Below are 23824 nucleotides of genomic sequence, written 5' to 3'. Positions count from 1 at the left end.
CCAAGTTCTCTGCCACAGAGAGAGAGAGAGAAATCAGGAGTTTTCCTTGGTTTTTCTGCTGGTTGTCCTCATTAGCTACAGCAAGAAAGGTTTTTCCAGGGTTTTTCCAGGGCTGTTTTTTTTCTGGAACTGTTTGGCTTCTCTCCAGTCCAGAACACCAGGACAGTCACTCGGGGCACCCCCACACCCCTCCTCACCAGTTTTTTTCTGAAACTGTTTGGCTTCCCTCCAGTCCAGAACACCAGGACAATCACCCAGGGCACCCTCACCCTCCAGATTCTCTGCAGCCTGGACACCGGATCTGAGCCCCAGAGGGACTGAGAGAGACTGAGCAAGTTGAGCCACACCCCACAAAACAACTCTTTCTCTGAACCACAGAATGATTTTCTGAATTTACCATCTCTTCTGAACAACAAGAGGTTTCATTGTTCACTTTTTCATGCTTCTGAATACTTTGTTAAATAAACAGGTTTTACCACTTTTCTCTAAGAAGATTATCTCCTGAACTGGTCAGGGGAGAAGCTGCTGAATTCTGCCCTTTAGGGGAACATTCCCTTCCAAATTTGTCCCAAACCAGGACAGAAAAAAATGTTTTACTGACAGCACTTGACTATGTCAAACATTCTCTACTGACTTCTGTTATAATACGAAAATAATTGTTTGACATATCCACCTTCAAATCCTAAGCTTTCTGAAGTTATCACGATTCTGGCATTAACAACAGAAACAACATGACTAAACAAACTCCCCAAACCACTTCATATAGACCCAAAGTTTTAACATCAGCTTCATCTAATAGCTAAGTGATTGAGCTCACACTTCAAAGCAAACATGGATAAGGATCCATCGAACTGTGCTGGCACCATTTGCAAGCAGCCTGCTCATCAGCAGGTTTGAAGAACTGGAGAAAAGACTGTGAAAATAATTTAATGTGAAGATGAACAGTACAAGGAAAAAAACCCAGCATAATATTTTGTTTCCTTTCAGCATAATTTTCTTCCTATACAACTAAAATACAAGACTCAATTTATGAAAATTAAGGCAGAGTGAAGAAGGAATGAGAGACAGAAATTAAGTGTATCCTAGAAATTTGACATTTGACCGATAATGATGGAAATGGATTTACTACCCATGTGGTAATTATGTTTTCAAATTATATCATAATTATTCAAATGCAACTGACCTTGCCATGTATAACTCTCAAGAACGGCATGTACAGTAGAAAGAACAGATTTTAGACTGTTCACAAGCTGAAAGTTGATTATGCTGAACCACTGCATACTGAGGAATAATGTGTTCTGAGTCAATGAGAATGAGCTGACTGGAAACAAGGCGAGACACTAATTAAAGTCTGTGCAGCACCTGGAAATTAGAAAGTGATTTAAGTCCAAAGTGTCATTATTATCAATGTATGAACACATATCTCTTTGGGGGTGAAAGAATATATAGGAAGAACACTTATTCCCTAAACCTTCAGCTTATCTATGAATTCTCCACTGATGTGTCTCATGCTAAAGATTTTTTATAACAAATTTTTAGACTTCTCTAAAGAGATATCATTTTCTTCTGAATATTTGGGAAAGTTACTTTCAAGGCAGATAAATTACCATGTTGCAATCAGTCTTAAAATGCATAGGAAAATACCTATGAAATACACAATCTGATCTAATAAGATTCAGTAGAGCTTCACATATACTGATGCATGAAATAAATACATGGAAAGCCTTATTGCATCAGATACCAAATTAAACAAGATTTGTCATAACTGTCATGGTTAAAATGCAGATTCTGTTCTGTCACACAAGAAAGTTACACTGAATGTCATCTTAACATAGTTTCTTCTCTGCAAGTCCTGTGTGATTCAGGATACTATATCTATCCAAAACAATTCTCAAAAGACCTCTGTTTGTTCCAAAGTCAATTTCAGGCACTGGTAAGTGTTCTGTATTTCATTTGAAACAGTCTGTGCTTGTTCAGACATTATTGCTTGTTCTACAGTCTTATCCTAGACCCAACGCTGCAGTATCTGAATGGACTCTGGTTGTGTCTTGTGAACAAACAAACCAATCCACAAAAAATCAAAACTGAACCCACCATATTCTGTGGCTTACTCACTCATCAGAGAGGGAAAAATGTGTGTGCAATACAGCACAGCAGTATAGCACAAAGGGGAACTGCATACATTTTCCAAAAATTCATGGACACAAAGGTGATACCATGGCCCTTAGTTTGAGTAGGTGATCACTACCAAGGTGTGACTTTATGGTCAAATGAATTAAATTCCTGGAAAGATCAATCTTCAACCTGCATGTAGAAAGATTCATTATCTTTGAAGGTTATGGTTGCTCACCCTGATTGGCCTCCCACATCTTCACAATGAAATCTTTTGGATCTCTCAGTCCCACAGGGCCCAAAATTTGAACTTAATTTGTAGTGAGTAGGGTAGAAGTATACAGAATGTTAGTGGCCCATGGTAGTGAAAAGAGTTCAGTACTCAATACCAACTGGACCATTCCATGTACATGATCACACTGTGGCAGTCTATCCAGGAAAAAAGGTTCTCTCAGCAACAAAAGCTAAAAATGGACAGAGCATTCTGTGAGTGTAAGAGAAAGGTTTCAAGGACACACTACATTTTGCTGCTGAAGACAGCTAAGCTAGAGACTATCAAGACTGTCTGCATGGTATAAAAAGCAATCAGTGAAAAAATACAAAGCACAAAACAAAATCAAACAGTGTTGCACCAGCATCTAGTTCCAAATCCTGTCTTGTCCTCCTTTGACACTTGAGTCGTATAAGCTAGTACTTGACTGCACTACAGGAGAAAATTGCTTATCACATTTCCCATTATACTTTTGTAACTATGTATGAAAATAGGGATGCCATCTATAGATATGAAACATTGCATAATGACAGCCTACAAACATAATATGTCACCAGAGGAAAGAAACAAAGATGACAAGGAGGTTGTAAACAACCTAAATCAATCCACTGCAAGGATAATAAGAACCACCCTCAAAGTCACCCTTCCAGGGGTAAAGCCAATTGTTCATCATTTTTAACTGCATCTAAACACTTACCCTGGGAGGCAGGGAAACATGTACATCACCTTCTGCTGCCAAAATGAGCAGAGCTCGCTGCCATGATCCCACCCAAACAAGCCACAGCACTGAGTAACAGTGAACAACCTGCATGAACCATAGGAGTTTACATTTTCAGTATTTCCATGTGTGTTTGATGTGTAACCATAGTTCAACACAGATATTTTTAGAGAAACCTGAATTGCTTATCAGAGTATAGCAACACATCCCATAGGATGGAAAACCATGGAAACACAGGGATGTAACAAGTGCTTTCAGGTTAGCCACAATGCCAAGCATGCTGTCCATCAGTGCCATGTCTGTTCCAGCCACCCACGGGAAGTTAATGAGGTGGACTTTTGGGATCTGAGAAAGCAGACTGACATGGAGCAGATACTGTAATTAGTTGGAATTAATGGTCATCCTTGATACTGCTATATTTTATCATCACCATCAAGAACTAGACCTAGACAGTGGCTAGAGAAGGAGACCACAGCACCAAGCAGGTGAGCTGAATGGGCAAATCCAAAAGTTAGGACTGTCAGGCATTATAAAAGTTAGGAAAAAACATGACTTAGAATGAGAAGAAGAGAAAGGCAGAGCTAACTAATTGCTTTTCACAAGTTTCAGTAATTTTCCTGAGAAGTTTTCATTTTTTACACAAAGACAGTCAAAACCTGTGAAAAATCTAAGGCAAGAGAGGCATAAGATGGTTATGCTGGCTGCCTGAAAGTTTCTATCACACATTAGGGAAAAAAGCAACACTTTTTTTCCCCCCCAATCAAAACTTACTGCATTTAATTTAGTACAATTCTATTCATTAGATGTACACTGCAAATCACATTAGAGAAGTTTGGTATCATACCACAAAAAGGTACCAAAGGAGTACTGGAGGACTGGAGACAGTTTAATACAAAGAGCTCTAGAGGAACTGAAAGATTGCAAATTTCAACCTTAGTTATGTATAGAGTCCATAGTAAAAGCAATGGGTGTGAACATTTCATTAAACTAACTCAGGCTAATGCAGTAACTGCTTAAAAGCTCCCTTCTTTAGAATACATTGGGAGGTTTTAAATGACCAATGTTACAGTAATTAATAGATGGAGATCCTCAAAATAATGAAACAACACATGACCCATCTGCAGAAAAAATCCTAAATTAACTTATGAATCCTACACAATTCTTTTGAATTGTATCCCACAGTAGCTGGGGATGCAGGGACAGGGAGATTTGTTTCTTTGTCCAGAAGATGGTCACACAGAGCAGTGCACTGGCCTCACCATAGAGGAATTCTGTCTCAAAACAAGGATTTAGTGAGCAGACACACAGGACAGCCTAAAGAGCCATCATGATATGTCGAATGAATTGAGCCCCAGCAGTTTAGATGAACAGCATTTTTTTTACAGCCAGACTACTGAAAAGTGGACACCAGAGCCAAGTGTTCCTGAAAAAAAACCCATCCCATTGCACCTATTTTAGAGGACAACTTATAGCCAAAAACCTGGCTTAAGTTCAGATGCATAGCCATAGCCTTCAATGTGTTGTGTTAGGGAAAAAAGAACATCTATAGGAAACATATTACAGAGTACTTTTACCTTCACTCACAGACACCTTTTACTGCAATGTTAAGTAGGGCCATCAGCTTAGGTAAGATGTAAAAAATAGATGGTCCTACTTCAACAGCAAATGGTGCAAAGATGAAAAAAATATGAACATCAGCTGAGGAACAATACTCTTATTTAAATCATCAATAGGAACCTATTTCAAGGCAGCTCTTGAATTAACCCGAAAGGAGAATTTCTGAAGACCTTTTCCAAGCAAAGGTATTCCTTTCCCAGATCAAAAAGGTAGGATTGGAAGATCCATTCCATTTTTCCTTTATTTAAATAATTGAGTCTGTCAGCTAAAGTGGTTGTGGCAGTCTCCTGCCAGGGCTGAAAGACAGGGTGATAAGCTTCACATAGCTAATTACAGCAGCAACCATCCTAAATCCTCTCAGAATCTGTTTCATAGAAATATCACTTTTCTGTGGAATAATTACCTCTTACATGCCCAATCCTATTCCTGACATGCTTATTTTAATGCTCTGACATTTTAATGCCATCTGCCTCCAAGAAGCCCAGCCTGACACGCTGTCAGAACTCAATCCACGCACCATCTTCCTACTCCCCATCATTTCACTCTTCCCCTGAATGCAGAGGAATTGCTTCTCCAATGCCCAGTGTTATGATTTACCGTTTGGCAGCATGAGTTAGGACATGCTTCTCTAAGCAAACCACAGCATTTTCAGCCTATTTGTACATGTTGTGACTATGCTTTCTGTAAAGTGAAGCAGAATCAAAGCCCATTGCTCTTGGAAGCACCAAATCTCTCTAGATCATGTTTTCTGAGTCATTTGTGTATGCAACAGAAATAATGCACTATCCTGTTTTCTCCTCCTCCTAACCCAATGGCAATGGAGGAAAAAAATCTCCTCTAGTCTCCTTATTTACCTCCGAAGTGCCATCAGTCAGACATGCTCTAAGAGTTGATGCTCTTATCTTCCCTTTCTAATATCTTGCCTATAGAAACAGCAAAGAGGAAGAAGCACATACACCACAGAGACAAAGAATTGTCTCAGACAGCTTGTATAGTAGGAACAGATTTTATTTCCCTGCTGCCCTCTGTTTGTTCTGTCTCATTGTTCCCCCATTTTGCATTCCCTGGTTCCTTTCCTAGGTCTAGTGATTGACAGTGTGTATTGTCCATTTCTATCAGGTCTGCAAGATCACTGCTGTGTCAGTGCTTCCCTCCCTGCAGGCTGTCACCAACAACTTTTGTGAGCTGACATTTCTCACAAAGTTGGCACAAATGTACCCTGCACAACTGGTTGCCAGGTGCTCATATATAAATATTAAATTGATACATTTTTGTTTAGCAACAACAACTCAAAAAAGCACAGATGGAATGATATCAAACCCAGAATAAATTAATAAGACAGATAATTACTAGTTTATTACATATAAAATAATAAATCATCTCTTTAGAGATCACTTTCATTTCTTTCTATTAAAAAAAAAACATGGATTAAGCATCTTTCCACAAACATCACACTGATTTCCAAAAATTCCAACCAGCAAAAAAAAAGGAGGCCATGTTTAACATCCAATGCTCTTCTAATTGGAGTCATCTGGGAGCTTTCATCACTAACATTATGTTGTAAAGCTTAGGACTAAATTGATTACACAGAAAGAGAACCCCGTATCTCCTTAATGTTGATCATAAATTAAAATACAGGAAAAAGAAAGAGACATGCTCAACAAAGAATACTGACTTAAAATGCTTCTGTAATTTGTTTCAGAATTACTACCACACATTCCTGTATAATTTGCAGTATATTTTGTACAGTATATTTATTGCTCAGCAATAAATGGGGAATGGTCTTTTGGGGAAAGCTCCCAAGCATGCTCTGGGGACTCAGCATGTTTGGGTGGCTCTCTGAAACACCTCTGTTCTGATGCAGGCAGTGTGGGGAACAAACACGAGGAGCCAGAAGCCTCTGTGCAGTTGCATGACTGGAGTGCTGTGAGGGATGGACATACAGGCTCTTGAGGAAGGACAGCATGGGAAGGCCTGGACAGGGACCTGTTTCCTGTGAAAGAGCAGCTGGAGCTCATGGAGCTGTGCCCGGGGATGGGTGTCCCTGTTACAGACCTCCCTCCCACAGCAGCACTCAGGCAATGCAGCATCAGAGTGCATTAATGACAACTTCCTGTTGCTGTAAGGTAGAAAAATTATAAAGAAAAGCCTTATAAAATCAGGCCTGCTCTGTTAAAATCAATGGCTGGCCTTGTCAGGCTAGCCCTCTGCAAGTTCCCATGTGAAAGCAATCCTGATGTGAGCAGTTTGTTAGCATAACAATCTATTCCTGGGTGAAAAACAACTAGTATCTGTATAAAAAACTTGAACCTGTATAAACTGTTTTTACACTATTAGATGGAAAAATTAAAACTCTCACAAACAACTTTTCCTCCATGTACATACCAGGGGTTTGAGTGACTAATCAATACAGGGTAACAACTTGTTACTAACCAATAAAGTAATTAGCAAGAAAGCTACTAACCAATTGGAGTCACACACAAGGTCTGTAAAGCTGTATAAAAATAAGTTTTGTGAATAAAAAATGGGCTTTTCCCACCATGAAGAAAAAGGAGTCTCATGTGATTTATTCCAGTAACTTCCCAACATGGTGAACCAACAAGGAAAGATGTTCTGCTGGACCTTGTACTTCCAAACAACAAAGAATGGTCAGAGATGGGAAGTCAGAGGCAGCCTGGGCTGCAGTGGCCATGTGATGATGATCTTCATGATCTTGAGGGGAGGAACCAAGGCAGTAAGCAGAACCACAGCCCTGGATTTCAGGAGAGCAGACACCATCCTTTTCAGAGAGTTGTTTATAAGAACCTCATGGATATGGGCCTGGAGAGAGGAGGGGTCCAGGAAAGCTGGTTGATATTCAGAGATTACCTCCTCCAAGCTCAGGAAAGGTCCATCCTGACAAATAAGAAATTAAGCAAAAGCAGCATGTGAGAGCAAGGAGCTCCTTACTGAACTCAGACATCAAAAGGAGACTTAAAAGAGGTGCAAGTACTAATTTTGTTGTTAGTCTTTGGAAGACTTATGAGCCTAAACAATGGGGTATTTTGATTGCTGGTTTATTTTAAAATAATCATTCTAACAAATCTAGGGCCTACTGCATGCACCTCTGGGCAGACTTTTGCATCAGCAGCATTAGGAGCTAAAATCACATTGTTTTTCATAGAGAAGCAAAACCTTTATTTCTATAAAGCTTACAGAAACAGAACAAAGTCTGTTGATCTCAACATCAACACAAACATGATCTTGGAAGAGAAATTTTCAGGGCCTGAAGCTATACGTTATAAGGACAAAAAAAAAAAAGGCACAAAATTCTGGCCCAACATAATGGCATTAATAACTTTGTTATTAGGAGAAAATAACTTTGTTATGAGCAGAAAAACAAGTCACTTTAACCCAATAAAGTGATTTCAGGGGGTGTTCAGGTGGGAATTATGAAGTTTTCTTCACAGAAAGGGTTGTCAAGCATTGGAATGGGCTGCCCAGGGCAGTGAAGTCACCATGCCCAGAAGCCTTTAAGAAATGACTGGACATGGCACTTAGTGCTCTGGTCTAGTTGACAACAGGCAACAGGGTGAGTGGTCAAGGGTCAGACTCAATTATCTTGGGGGTCAGTTTTTGCCTGAATGATTCTGTGATTCATAAGAAAGTGAACTAAAATTTACTCACACATATGCACAGTTATTCATGTAACTATGCTTTTAAAAAAGTTATTTTATCACTATCAACTGGAATCAAAATGTCAAGAGATCAATTCTGTGAACTGATGATTAGATATTCAATAACTACAAAGTCATAACAGTGTTTCCTACTCTGCCCTCAAGAGTCTCCACAGGACAGAGGAGAGGAGTCAGGATACTGTGACCACCCTGCACAGCCTCTGGAAGATCTGTACTACTTCAATGAAATTATAATGACCCATCAGGATGGAGCTGCATCCAAGACACTGAGCATAACCAGCACAAAGATATGTCAGCTTTCTGTGATTAAATAATTTGTCAGTTTGATCCCCAGAATGATCTGTGTTCCTACAGCTTTAGCAAAAGCCTGTAACTCCTACACATTCACTTCCACAGCTGAAACATCCTAATGAAAGCTGTCATTATTTTTGTAATTTATTTCTGAACTCTTCAGAGACACCATCAGCTGAAGTGAGACACTCCTGCCTGCATATTGCTTTCTGAGCCTTTTGTTAAGGTGGAAGAAATTTGAGAATCATTTGAGAATCATTTACCACTGCTCCTAGTTTGAGGTGGATCATGGTTTTGTCTTTCCCCACTTCAATACAAGAGGAGGAAAAAAAACTATGCTGAAAACAGCAATGTTAGGCACGAAAATAATTTTGAGTGGGACAAAGGGCATGTATGGTATTAGACACTCACTTTCTGACATTCCCTTCTGAGCTCTATGCCTCTGACCTTCATACCCTTCTCTAAGCACTGTCCAAAAAGCAACAAAGGTTAATATTCTGTAATACAGGCAACTTCCCTCCTAGCACCAAAATATCTTTTAACTTGGTGACATAAATAAGATCACATCTTTGAGCAATCACTGTGTAACTGTGTTACATCTGCAGTTTTGTTGGCATACACCATAAAACTTTCACACAGATTGTGATCAGAAACTCAGAGAATCATAGAACCATTAGGTTGGAAAAGACTGGCAAGATCATCAAGTCCAAGTTTTGGCCGAACACCACCTTATCAACTAAGCCACACTGTGAAGTGCCATGTCCACATGTTTTATCAAAACTTCCAGGGATGCTAAATCAGCCTCTTCCCTAGGGAGCCTGGTCCAATGCTTAACCACGCTTTCAGTGAGGAACATTTGTCCTAATATCCAACTTGAGCCTCCCCAGTACAACCTGAGGCCATTTTCCCTTCTCCTGTCGCTTGCTGCCTGGAAGAGACCAACACTCACCTTTCCACAACCTTTCAGATAGTTGTGGAAGGCAATAAAGTCCTGAGCGTTCTTTTTTCCAGACTGAACAACCCCTGTGCTCTCAGCTGCTCTTCAAAGAACCTGTGTTTCAGACCCTTCAATCAGAGACTATTCAATCACAACTTTTCACTTAGTTATAGCTGTGTTAACTTGTCACTATTAATTTTTGAGAATCAAAAACCAAAAGAAAGAGCTTGTATATCACATCCACAGGAAAGTACAAATAACAGAAGATTGGTCTGCAGGAGCAATTTCTTCCTGCTGTACAAAACACTTTGTCCCTATCAAGCTTGATCTTTCATATAGAAGTGAAATACTGATTGTTTCTATAAAATTTCTTGACTTGAAGTCAGGGCTTAAATACTGCCTGTTATAACAAGTCCTGTAGGCAGTGGAAAGCCTGCATAAGATAATGCCCTGTACTATCACAAAATAAAAAGGCAAAAACATTAATAAAAAATTGCAAAATTATTTCATTATAACAATGACATCATGCGAAGCTCTGATCAGACAGTTCCAAACATCAACAAACCTTCAGTTCTGGAATCTGGACCAAGAGAAGGCAGGGAAAATCTTCCAGAGGCGGTTATCCACCTTTGATGAACCAGGATTGTGCCCATAAAAGCAAAGTGACAGAAAACCTGGCAACAGCTATTCTTAAAACCAGACTGAATCCAGGACAAGCAGTACTGTAATAAACAATAGACACTGAAGGACCAGTAGAAGTTACTCTGGAGTTGACTTCTCAAGTAAGTCAAGTGGCAATAAAAGCATTCAGATAATAGATGTTGTGTTGTATCTAATCACTGAAACAATGTTAATCCAAGAAAGTAATTTGCTTTTAAATTAGTGAAACAGTTTGTTCATTTAATAAAAACTAAAGAGCACTAACCATTCCTGCTGAGTTTAAGCTTAATTACTGTTATGCTAATATACAGAGAATCATCTTGAAATGAGAGTACAGAATTAAAATACAAATGTGAAGTATTAACACCAAATTTTATCATACTTACATGTTTCTTAAAATTGTCTCAGATTATATAAAATATAATTTTCTAGCTGCAATTGTTATTTTTGAAGGAACTAATTAGAAAGGCAAATTAACCTTAACATTGGCCTTCTTTTTTCTGGTACTTCTAATGTTGAAGCCTAATGGCTTCTAAGTATAAAACACTATTCCCTTTCACATTGCTTTTTGTCAGTTCTGTAGATTCAGAGGTGGTTGTTCTGCAAAGGCTGCCTGTACTTTGACAATAGGCTGTATCATCCAAAAAGTATGAAACACTTCATCCACAATTTAAGCACTACCAAATGTTTAAATCAAAAGTTGGAAGATCCCATTTTTCAGAAATGCAGGAGTGTATTTTGTGCAGCCACAGCTTGCTACTAGTGCTACAGACAGCAATTTGGAGGCACGTACTTTATTCTTGCAATGAGAATGAATGCAAAATCCCTCTTTATGCTGATCATACAAATATTGGCCTATTGGGTGTCACCAGATAACCAATAACTTAAAATACAATTTTTATGAGTTATTTTGTTAGTCCAGTTCAATTCACAGTGAGGGGAAGAAATCATAACTGTTGTCAAAACATGTTTCCACAGAGAGAGGGAGATAAAGGAGGTTTCCATGGTTACTTTGTTAACCATGCCCATTTTGCTGCTTACATAGTTTATAAACAAGACACTATAAACAAGAAGAAATGAAATATTTATTAAGATCTACATAACAGAAAGCTCCCACCATATGTCATGTCTGTTTCAACAGCTGACTGTCCAGTGGAGCCCTAAGACACAGTGACCTTTACTCACTGCTGGTGCTACCAGGTACATTATATAGGACAAACCCCAACTGAATGTTCAGAGAGGAAGCCCTTGACCCAAGTTCATTCACTAACATTTCATCAGTAATTTATTTTCAGTAGAAGATGATGCCTTGCCTTGAAACCAGCGATAAAACTGCGGGTTTCTTGCATGTAAGTAAAAGCTCTTGCTTGGTTATCAGCTGAAACTTACTGATCATCAAAGGCTGCTCTCCAGTTCTATCCATTTCAAAAGTTGCAGTTTTAATCATTTATTTCTAATTTACTCCTAATAAAGAAGTAGTTCTTATCTCGAGTCATCACCATAAATGAAAGGTTAATTCTGTATAACAGCACTTTGAAGCAAAAATGTCATCTAAATCAGGTCATTTTTATTTCCTATAAACTTTTATTTTAACTAGGCTTCTTATTGCCTGGAGGAAGAATGGCATGAACTTTGTGGAAGATTCCAGACATGCCACCAAAAGTTCAGAAGTTCTATAGGGAGAACCCAGCATGGAAAATTCTGGAGGTATTTTGGAGTCCTTGATGTTTGGATACCAACCTCATTCAGTCAAGAGGCAGCACTTGGCCTTAGGTATGCACAGCTATCACACAGCAGCACAGCTCACTTTGGGAGTGACAGCAGTCCTGCAGTACTGATCCCAACAAAAGGTGCTAATTAGAATCATTGAATTGTTTAGTTTGTAAAAGATTCTTAGGATAATCAAGTCCAACCACTGGCCCAACACTGCTGAATCCACCATCAAACCTTGTCCCTAAGCACCATGACTACATGACTTTTAAATACCTCCAGGGATGATGACTCAAGCATTACAGTACAGTCTACTTACATAACATTCAGACACGGACATATTTTTTCCGAAGCAGCAATATTTTTTCCTGCTGTGTTGTAGCTAAAGAGTGTTCTGGAAACTTGTGTAGCTTAAACACTATCAGCCTGTCTACCATCCTACAGGCAATTCTATATTTCACTGTTGCTTTGTGTTTGCAAAAATTTCTGTCCATGACACGCTTACTCTGTTAGACAACCTGTGAATTTTGCAGAGATCAGCTAAAAACTCTTCTCCGTGACAGGATCAACTCTACTTAGGTTACTCTTGAACAATATTTGCCCCTGAGTTGTTGCCACACTCTGAGGGTATTCAAACAAGAACATTTACCTGAGCAAGACATGGCCTCTTTTGAATCTCCATTTCCATCCATCTAGGAAATATATTTTACATATATACATGTATTTCTAATACATATGTAAATATGCACACATATACACACACATATACATATATATGAGTGACTCAAAGAAAAACACTACTGTTCTTTACATAAATGTCAGTTCCCCATCACTGGTCAAAAAATTGAAGACTGTATTTAAAACTACTGTGCTTCACTAGTACATGTCCAATATTTAATATTTTCAGAGCAATAGTCTAATCCAGATTTGCTAAGCAATTCATTGTACCAAAATGCTAGATACATTTTAAATAATCTCTAAATCTACCACAACTGTCTCTGAAAGCACTAGCACAGAGAATACTGTTATCCCTATAGCTACAGGAGATAATGTTCATTACATAGCATTAGTATTCACAAAAAATTGTAGAGCAATAGTTATTACTTATACAACCTGATTCTCTTTACATCAGTCAATTTGGAATTCTTCTTTATTTAATGGGTTTTTTCAAGTTTGGGATTACATCACGGAACTCAGGCGAGCAAACTGCATTTTGCTATTCACACAGAACAGACCAGCAGAGGATGGTTGGAAAGTGGAATCAACTTTTCAAGTATCCAGCTACGTTGCTTGCAAGAAAGTGATAAATCTTCTCCAGGACAAAGAAAGCAAGAACCATATGACAGCTGACAGTAAGAATTATCCTTTGGTTGCCATGACTTAGCTTGTTTTTCAGCACTGCATGGAAGTACTGCAATTACATTTTGGGACTGGAATAGGAAGCCTACAGTATGTTATTTTACTCACTTATTTCAGACAGTAAGATAAATAGAAGCCTGAAGCTTTTGACCCTTCACTGCTTCAAAAGCATGAAATCTATGCAATTATTTATTTGTCACCTTTAAGATGGAAGTCTGCATGAAATTTTGATTCACATAGCCTAATTTCTTTAGGAGCTAGGAAAGGAGAATTTCCCCTTAAACAACACACCATAACACATATTTTCAATGATGTTAACTTGTGTATTTTATACATGCTCCCTTGATTTTTACCTGAGCTGCTTAAAAGAGCACTTTTTACTATAGTTTCCTATCTACATATTTAATCCACCTAAATGTATGCAATTAAGAGCACATACAGACTGAAATCACTTTATTTCCTTTTTTGGGCTCTGAATTCATATCTGCAATAGGACAAGTCTAAATCCAATAGTTCCTTCCTGTCCTGTTTTATCATCTGTTCTTGATGTTACATAAAGTGCTTACACTAAACATCACTGAGCTCTTATATAGCATTCTTAATCCATAGATCTCAAAGTACTTTACAAAGGATGACCATTATCCTGCTTCATCTATGAAAAGAAAAAACACGGACATCTTCAGGGTGAAATTCGGATCTCACTAAATTCCCACAGTGAAGTGGAATTGCACCTCCATGACAGTACCACTGGTTAGCCAGAACAGCATTCATCTCTGCAGATGTATTCCGGAGCCTTCCATAACACTGGTGGCCTGTAAGTTGCACTCAGCAATTCCATACACCATTTAGGCATCAATCCAGAGAGAATATGGTTTTCAATATGGTATCCTATCCAGCTTGACAATCACTAAAACACGTCCCACCCCACACAGGCAGCACTTTTAAACACTGTACTTCACCCCTCTCTGCTTACAGCTCTAAACATACCAACATTACCATCAGTGGTGGAAATAACTGAATCAAGTGCTGGGCTTGGTCTTTATTACTGAAATTAATACTGCTTCGGACAGATACACTGGCACCAAGGTCTGATGCTTCCACTCAGGTGTGTCAAAGTATTTTCACCTCCACACAAACTCTAAAACTACCTGATCTAGGTGATCTACCTGAACTAGGTATGAGTTATCAAACCTCCTGCTTCATCCTTTCTTCTTTTTCATTTGTTTCCCATGTTTGCACTTTGCACCTTGCTCTAAGTTAGATGTTCAAACTCCTAAGACTGCTTTAACTCTATAAACTCTCCTGTACCATTCAGAGAACCTGGGACCAAGTAGTGGAGATTAGGACTGAAAGCAGACTGTGTACTAAGAACCACATGATTTACCAGGGTATCAATCTGCTTGAAAGGCTGCAGGGCCATAAAAGAAGGATGCTCTCTCTCTCTATTTCAATAATGCACCTGATGATGCTCTACCCAGATATCATGACATGAGAAACCTATGTAGCTTGGGATTACACGTAGAGGGTTATTGCTTTGACATGCTGTATCACAACCACCTCAAATCTACTTCTAGACCCAGGCAAGGTGAAGCAAGCTGACCCTGTGCACACAGATGAGTCAAAGACCCATGATCTTCATGAAAGGATTCAGAACACTTCTGTCTCCATAACACTCCACACAATAAAGTAGCCAAGGAAGAGAAAGGCATCCAAGCTTCCCTGCCCACAGGGATAAAGGGAATCATTCTGTATTCTCTGGTGCTAAGCTACATAGGTTATTCTGAGCAGCTCTTCCTAAAAGCTTGTATTTTATACCGACTACCTCCTGTCTGATCTGGTGCTTTCAGGAAAAAAAGGCACAAAAGCAGAGGAGATTGTATAATAGACCGCATCTCCTAGAATGCACATCTAAAGCGGGACCATCTTCCAAAAACCAGGCGGGCAGCCTGATGGACTCGCATGCCATTCCCCAAGAGGTTCTAGAGAAAGCCAAGTCCGACCGCCCTCGGGCAGCAGCGGAGCGCAGCAGGACTCGCGGCCAGCCCGGGGCTGTCGCCGCCAGCAGCTCCCGGTGCCACGGCCCGCAGCAGCTCCCGGGGCCGCCGCCGCTCCCTCAGCAGCTCCCGGGGCCGCCGCCGCTCCCGCAGCAGCTCCCGGGGCCGCCGCCGCTCCCTCAGGGCCCGGCCGGCGGGCGGGGCAGGAGCGCCCCCCGGCGGCGGCGGCGGCACAGCGCAGCCCGGGCCCCGCCGCCGCTCCCGAGCCTTGCCCCGGGGCCGGAGCAGCCGCCGGGCAGAAAGCGCAAAGCCACGGGCACCGAGGGATTTATCTTCTCCCGCACGCGGCAGGGAGCACAGGCGGGAGGCTCGGCACACGGTCTGTTCTCGGCGGGGGGACGGACAGCAAGCTCAGAGCAGCAGCGGGGCCGGCGGCAAAGATTCACTCTAAGGTTTGTGCTGGCTGCGATGGCATTTACTGAGCTGCATACAACTAATTTACCAGAAGCTGGAGTAGAAAAGAGTACTCTTTTCATCCTATCTTTTTCTGGCTCTGGTGTACATCTTAACAATTCCACTTTGAAGAGCATATGGGTTTCTGCAACACAACATATAACAACAACTTTGAGACTGAAGTTTATACCAGCCCCATCCTCCTATATGGAAGCCGTAATCATGTCTCTCAGCATGCTAAAGTACAAATATCTACCACAAGAAGAAAAAAAAGACAACGTTAAAAGGGTAAAAGATAAAAGAATTAACCAAAAGGCAAAGAAAATGAAGCAGATTTCTGTAAACTTATACTCTATGTGATAGGAAAATTTACACATGCTTTGCTTCAACTAAAAGTGCTTGGTGGAAGTTGATGCAATATATAAAAATATAAGATGCAAAGTTCCTCAGATTGAAATCACATGTAAACTCCAGCCAAATTCTGGCACTTCGAGTCAGGGACAAAAGGTTCCTGTGACATAACTTCCTGGACTACACAAGAATAAATTCAGAATCCTTAAAATCACAGGTGGTTCAAGACTGCTGAGCACCCACTTTCTTCCAATACACTGAAATGCAATATTTGATGCAGCTCTGCTAAAATACTCTGTAAAATTATTTGAAAGTAGCATGAGCTGAATCATTAAATACTTCATGTTTCACAGTGTATTTCTTACTCATAGATAGTAATTCAAACACCCTGCAACAAAAATAACAAACTGTTTTAATTCACCGTTGCAACACATAAACATGATGAGATCTGTACATTGTTAATCCCAACTTCCCCACTCCAACAGTTTAAGTTAAATGTCACATTTACATAACATTTACATAAAGATTCAGTTTTGTTTATACAAACCCCAGCTTTATTTTTGCAACACGCTCTACACTAATTCATTATATAACAACAGATTGTTTGCTGTTTTAAAAAAAAATTTCAGTTTCATTCTGAGAAGGTGTTTGAGAGACTGCAATTCCTCTGAGGCAATTTAGCACTTAGTCTTTATCACTGTTTCATCAAGTTTTTGAGGTTGGCTTGTTTTAAAACAAACAAGGTATTTTGGACACTATAAGACACCTCAACTGATTTCACACATCATGGTCACCTGTACAGTTCACAATTGTGCTCAATGCACACACAGGAGAACAGTCACAGAGCCTCCCAATGCAATCCACAGGAGTTTCATTATAGACTTTTAGCAGTAGTCATGTTGGTCTAAAAATTGGAACATTTTAGAAGATTCCAAGCACTATCCAGCTTGTTGGTTTTTACAGAGGTTTTTTTTTTCCTTTTTACTAACACCACTTCACTCTCATCACTGCTTTCAACAGGAACACATTTAGACCAGTGCTGACCCATTCAAAAATTACAAACAACAGCAAACATTGCAAAACTTCCAGGGCATCTGAAAGCAGAGTTCACAGAAGTCTGCCATACAGCTGCATGTAACTACATTATTTTATAAGAAGAGCTATATTTTTAAACTTCTCCATGCAGACATCTCTATGCATGGATTAGCTGCTATTCTCTTCTGTTTTAAAACTTTAAAATGATTTTTGCAGAAACCCTAAAGCCCCATATTGAAAGTAAGAAAGAATTATCTAAGCTAATACCACTTCTTCACAGCAATGAACTAAATGCTTTAACCTTAAAATGATATTTAATTTAGACACAAAGCCAATTCAATCACATCTATTGATTATCACAACTGTGTTTATTACAAACAAGACTACATATTTAGGTTAAATTTATGTAAACAATCACAAAATCTCAAGTAAGTCCCTACAAAAGCTGTTCAGCACATCACACCACATCTACATCACAATATTCCCACAGATGGGAAGAATCACCTTTTGGAAACAGCCCATTTCCGTGTTAGTCTGCTCCAGAACTTTGTATCACAGCTGGACATTCCTGACTGAAAATACTGCTTCTGCAATCTCCACTGGCTTTATCTGCACTGTTCCAGAGGAGTACAAAGATCCCAGGAATTCAAGACTAGAATACTTACTAGAGTCTCACAGCCTGCAAGTCTCCTTGCTTTGCAAATAGGCTAGGAATTGGAGGCACAAATGACCCAAAAGAGAATTCAAGTACAGAAGTTACACACATTCTACACCCAGTGGTCCTACCTGCACACGACAAACAAATTACCAGCATCACTGGATCCAGGATCCCTACTGGTATCCCCAGGAAGCCTATTGGTAGATTTAAGTGGAATGATGCAGGGCATCACGTGCAGCCTTAGCAGTTTTTGCTGTCTACATTACTTTGATGATTAAAGATAGATATAAATTGTTTTCCTTCATCCGGACACATTTCTGTTCATTCAATACTATTGTATAAGCACTGATCCAAGTGAGAAAAATGAGATAGATATACAAATTGTCACAGACATACCACAGGTTATATTAAAGAACAGAGTATTTTTTTATTCTCCCATTGACAGGTAGGTCTCCCATTGACACAGGTACACATAAAAGTCAAACAGATCTGCTCCAACCAGTCATCCGGGACTTTCAGGGAAAGCAGTACAAAGCTTTGGCTTATTTGGAATAGACCAGCCAAATCCATAAATGCAGAAATTGTTCTATAGGGCACCACCTTTTCCTCTGAAGGAAGGTGAGTGCAGCACTGTAGCCATATGTTACGGCAAAAGGCTGACTAAAATGCCAGCCTGAAAAGAGAAGTTCCAAGGGTAAAAACTACGAAGGAACTACAAGGTGATGGCACAGGATGACAAAGTTGGTGTATTTGTATCCATACCACCTATGAGAAACGAGTGGCCTAGTGGTGTGAAGGACCCCCAGGAGAACACACAAATTTGTGTTCTAGGGAAAACATTGTGGTTTGCTTCAAAAAACAGCTTGGGCACACACTGTTGTGAGAGTTGGGACTGCTCACCTTAGAGAAGGCTCTAGAGAGACCCTACTGCAACCCTTCAAGATTTAAAGGGGGCTTACAAGAAAGATAGGGACAGATGTTGAATAGAGCCTGCTGCAACTGGGCAAGGCATAATGGCTTCAAGCTAAAAGAGGGTAGATTCAAACAGATTGAAGGAAGAAAACTTTTATTATAATGGGGCTGATGAAACACTGGAACAAGTTGCTCAGAGAGACAGTAGATGCCTCATGCCTGGAAATATCTGAGGTCAAGTTGGACAGGGCCCTGAGCAACCTGACCTAGCTGAAGCTGTACCTGCTCATTCCAGGGTAGGATGGCCTAGGCAATCCTTAATGGCCCCTTAGAACAAAAACTATCGGATGATTCTATGACTGCTGTGCATGCTTTAAGGCTCACTAGGTATCCAGGACACAGAGTGAACCAAAAAGTCAAATCTCTTGACAAAACAAAGAAAAAAGAATGCATCCTTGGGATAGCTAGCACTTTCAAAGGCAGAGGTGTCTATCTTCATATCTTTATCAATGCTGCTGGAGAAAAGTGGAATCTCATTAAAACTGCACTGTCTAGTCCAGCTACAATGTATTAGCACATCAATGGTATTTTATGGGCAGCTAAAATCAAAAGAGCAGCAGAAATGAATAGCATTAGCAGTGGCATTTGGTTCCCAAGAGAGGGCCATGTGCTACACTGAACCTCACACAGAATCTGTGCCCAGCTCTTGGAGCCAAGAATCACCACTGAGCTTACCTGGCAATGGAGTTGCTGCAGCATATGTTGAACTTCCAAGACCTGTGTGCATTAAAGAGAAAGGGGAAGCTCAGAAGTTTGGGGGTTGTTACTATGGAAAATTTTGTGTGTGTTGGGGTATTTTGGTCAGTTGTTTTTGTGGGATCTTTTCAATACAATGATTAAAAGGTCTGCTTGGGTTTCTTTTTAAGCAGGAGCATAGATTTCTTTGGCTTGGGACAGCTTGAAGATGTGGGATCCCATGGGATTCCACAGCAAACTAATACAGGAGTTGAGCCAGATGATGAACAGATTTTTCCATTTCTTCTTTCATAATCATACCTTAGTTAGAACCATAATCCCCTCTTTCACCATGGGATCATTCTGCCCTTACACAGAGGTGTCCTTTTCCTAACTAAAAATCAGTAGAGGTCACCACACAGTAGATTTTGGTCCTAGAGGTAAACAGTGCCATGCTTTACCTGAGAAAACTAAAAAAGTGGGTGATTTCCAAGTCGTGTATTCAGAGTACCTTTGCACCCAGGACTAAGCTAACCTAAATTACCTGCAACTCTAAACAAGCTGAAGTAATTGCAAACCATGGGGTGAGCTAACAGATGGATGCCTTTTGGAGACACTGGGGGTGCGTGGTCCTGCAGCTCTCTTCAAAGCCAGATCTCTACTGAAATGAGTATGATTCACACTTTTTCAAAGGCACAGCAGAGCTGAAAGCATAGAGATTTTTCAAAAGAATCATGCCTGCAGGAACTGTCATTCTTCCCCACTGTCTTCATCAGTGCTGTCCTAAAGGAAGTCCTGTTTGGCATCAGGACTGTAAATATTCCCACAAGATAACAATTTCTCTTCATCCAATGCCCTGTTCTCAGCACTGGATGAAATGCCTAGATAAAATAGCTTCAGTGAGCAAAGAGCAACAGGCAGCCTCTCTTACACTTTCTCCTCTAAACTGCTATGCTAAAGGCTATTTCTATATATTTTTAACTCTGAAAATACACCTATTGCTCCATTCTGAGAATGCTCTGATTTAGGAGAAAAAGAATTGTTTTTTCTTAAGTCACATTGGAAAAATATGTATATATTACATTTATATAGCAGTAATATATACTACTTATGTGTAGTATACTTTGTATAGTACTCATGTGATTTAAATACATGATTATTACTTTTGGTAATCCTAAAGTAGTAACAAATAGGTTCTTTCACATCATTGTGTGAAAACATTGGGAAAATAACCTTCCAAGCATAGTAGTATATTTTCCATTAGTACTACCAAACCTCAGTTTTCATCAAAAAAGTACTGATCCTTCCCTGGTGAGTTTCCAGGATCCCTGCTTCAAATATAATGGTATAGCTAACAAATGTTCAAAACCCAGATCCCCACATACTCAATTGCACTTTACTTTCACAAATACAAGTTCCATGATACCACTTGATGTCAGCTTGCAAGTAGTAATTAAAAATCTAGTTCCAGAATCCAGTTCAGTCCAAGTCACAACACATTACAGTATATGTACCTATCCATAGTGCATTTGAAAACATGGTATTTTTAAACTTTTCCAGGCTATCTTAGAAGAGCATCAAAAGTACAGTTCAAGACACAGACAGGTGAAAAATTATTTTCTATTAATGTTTTACTAAGAACAGAGAAAAAACCTTGTGTAGCTGTAATTCTTTGTAATACTTTGTGTCCTGCTTCACTTGGAGAAGCCATTGTGTATACTAGGCTAACAGTACACACAGTCCTAGTTCCTTCAATCAGCATTTAATTAGGCAGATTGTCTTTTTAGCAGAGACTATTTTTAATTTTGTTGTCCCCACACTTTGTATTTGCAAGTCTCATACTGTGTTCCCTGTTCCATGGCAGGGCCGAGCCATTACACTTAAAACAATATAATTCCTTTTTCATTTCAAACCCCACCTCATAGACTTTCAATGCTTCCTGCAACTCACGCTTGTTTGGGTTGAGGTTTTTTCTTTCCTACTGTTTAATTTCACATGGAAATGATAACTGTGAAGAGAACAGTCTAATATGTATGACAGATACTTTATGAACACAGGAGATGAACTGCAAGTTCTCAGGAGCAGAGACTGTCTAGGCAAAAAAAGGCAGTAACTTTCAAATATTCACAAGGCAGACCAACAGAACAGAGTAATATCAAATCTGTTTCCCACTCCAAAGTCACTCGCTAAAAGGGATTTTTTTTTTTTTTTTAGTTGAGGAAACACCAAGCAAAACTCATTCAGGTGCAACAGAAAATTACTTCCTCCTTAGCAGCACAGTTACAGAGAAAGCAGATGATGTACTTAACAGAATAATTAACAGAGGTAGGTTACTGGCTGAAAATGTCTAAGTTAAGGTTAGAAGAGGAATTGCACAGCACAAAGCTGGCTTTGAAAAAAAATCATACATGAGTCAAAGAAGACGTTCAACTCATGCCAATCCCATGACTACTTGCAGTTCAGGATCACACAACATACAACTTAAATACTGCATCTCCTTGGGAGATAAAGCAATGCTATATGAGAGAATAATGTAACACTCCTTGTACAAAGCAAATGAAAATATTCTATGACAGAAGCATTACCAGGGTCTCAAACTTAGCACATCAATGCTTACCACGATTCTACTCCTGGTTAAGTAGCCATATGCATTCCCAGAAGACTTTCTTGGACACTCTATTTCTTTTATAAAGTAGCATCTTTAAAGCCATGTCTCAATTTGAAGATTACATTTTCTTATACAATTATGTACAAACAAAATCTGATTGTCAAAATATAGATGTAACTAATTTTGTAGAACTGATACCTGAATTTATATTTTCAGTTGTCTGAGAACTTGAAAACAGAAGTACATTCAGTAATATTGACACAATGCCTTTAAGAAGGGAGTTGTCTGTTAAATATTGTAATGTTACACAAAAAGAAATACACAAAGTCTACAGCTCAAAGGTTATGAGAAGTGGGTTGGCCTGTGCAACCTTAAAACAAACCAAATTTTCCCTGTAACCTAGCCTTGTATGATCTCATACCTGGGGCCAAAAACCACTGCATTAAAGCCACAAGAACTCATGTGTGAAGGCTTAAGACAGCCTTTATCCAGGAAATATGACCAAGTAGCCTAAAATAAAAGTCCAGCTGCAAAGCCAACTTAAGGAAAGGCTAACACACCTGATCCTTATGGTGGGACCCAACCAATGTACTCTGACTCATACATACTGGATTCATTCTTCCAAGGTGGAGTTCTTCACTGATAGACATTGCAGTGGATGAAATAACTGATAGAATTAATTCTCTAAGTGCCCAAAGACCACAGAAAAATTCATCCTTCACAGTACCCACTACACTTCTTTGTAAAGATGAGTAGATGGTAATAGGTATTGTATTAAAAATGAAGGCAAACATATACTTGGTGAACATCTGTGACTTTGCCCACACAAAAAACTCTAAACAGCAAAAACAGTTTCTCAGTGTAGAATTCAAATGCATTAACCTCCTTTTTCTTGCTGAAGTGCCCTTCTTTAATTGCTTCATCTCTCTAAATATCATCAACCAAAGCACTCAAACAATGACTCCATTTTCCTTATTCATCTTCAGAACAGTCCATTGCACACATTGAATAAATTGGTTTTCTTATGAGAATACATTACTCCCTCCACATTACAAATTTTCTGTAGAATTCAAGCACTTCTTACAAGATATGAAGGTACTAGAGTTACCAATGGAAAATAGATTTTTTTAAAGCTTGTCTTCAGTGCAAGAAAAATTAAGATTTTCACATTTCACATTTTACTGAAGTTTTCTGAGTGTTTTCCTGAAGAAGTTCATTATAGAGTGGCACTGAGTAGATTGCAAAAAAATAGTTACAGTTTTTCAAACTAAAAAATCAACAGAGGGCAAGAAAAGAACTTACCATAGAAAGTATAAAGTAATACTGAATTCACATAGTGATTTCTGCTTATAACAACAGAAAGTATTTTTAATGTTTTTGCTGGCATAGGGTCTGTTTCCTTCTCAGCAGCTAATAAAGGGCTGTGTTTTGCACTTTTGCTGAAAATACAGGGATGCTTTTGTTACTGCAGAGCAGCACTTGCACACAGTCAAGGCCTGTTTTGCTCCTCACATGACAGAGAAATAGACTGGGGGGTGCATAAGGGGATAAGAGGGAGGGGACAAAGTCAGGACAGGGGATCCCAAGGGATATCCCACACCCTATGGTGTCACACTTGGCACACCAAGCCGGGAAAGAAGGAAGCAGTGGGGGAATGTTCACAGTTGTGACATTTGTTGTCCCAAGTCACCATTACACATGATGGAGTGAATGAATCCCTTGTTTT

At 39.4% G+C, this 23824-nt stretch overlaps 1 protein-coding gene across 5 annotated transcripts in view; it reads right to left on the bottom strand.

The window, feature by feature from the left end:
- HHAT (hedgehog acyltransferase) overlaps positions 1–23824 on the bottom strand; it is a 147005-nt gene that overhangs the window by 89558 nt on the left and 33623 nt on the right. The window lies entirely within an intron of this gene.

This window comes from Melospiza melodia, chromosome 3, assembly GCF_035770615.1.
Source record: "Melospiza melodia melodia isolate bMelMel2 chromosome 3, bMelMel2.pri, whole genome shotgun sequence".
In the NCBI taxonomy this organism is placed as follows: domain Eukaryota; kingdom Metazoa; phylum Chordata; class Aves; order Passeriformes; family Passerellidae; genus Melospiza; species Melospiza melodia.
This window is presented reverse-complemented; position numbering and strand designations above follow the sequence as displayed.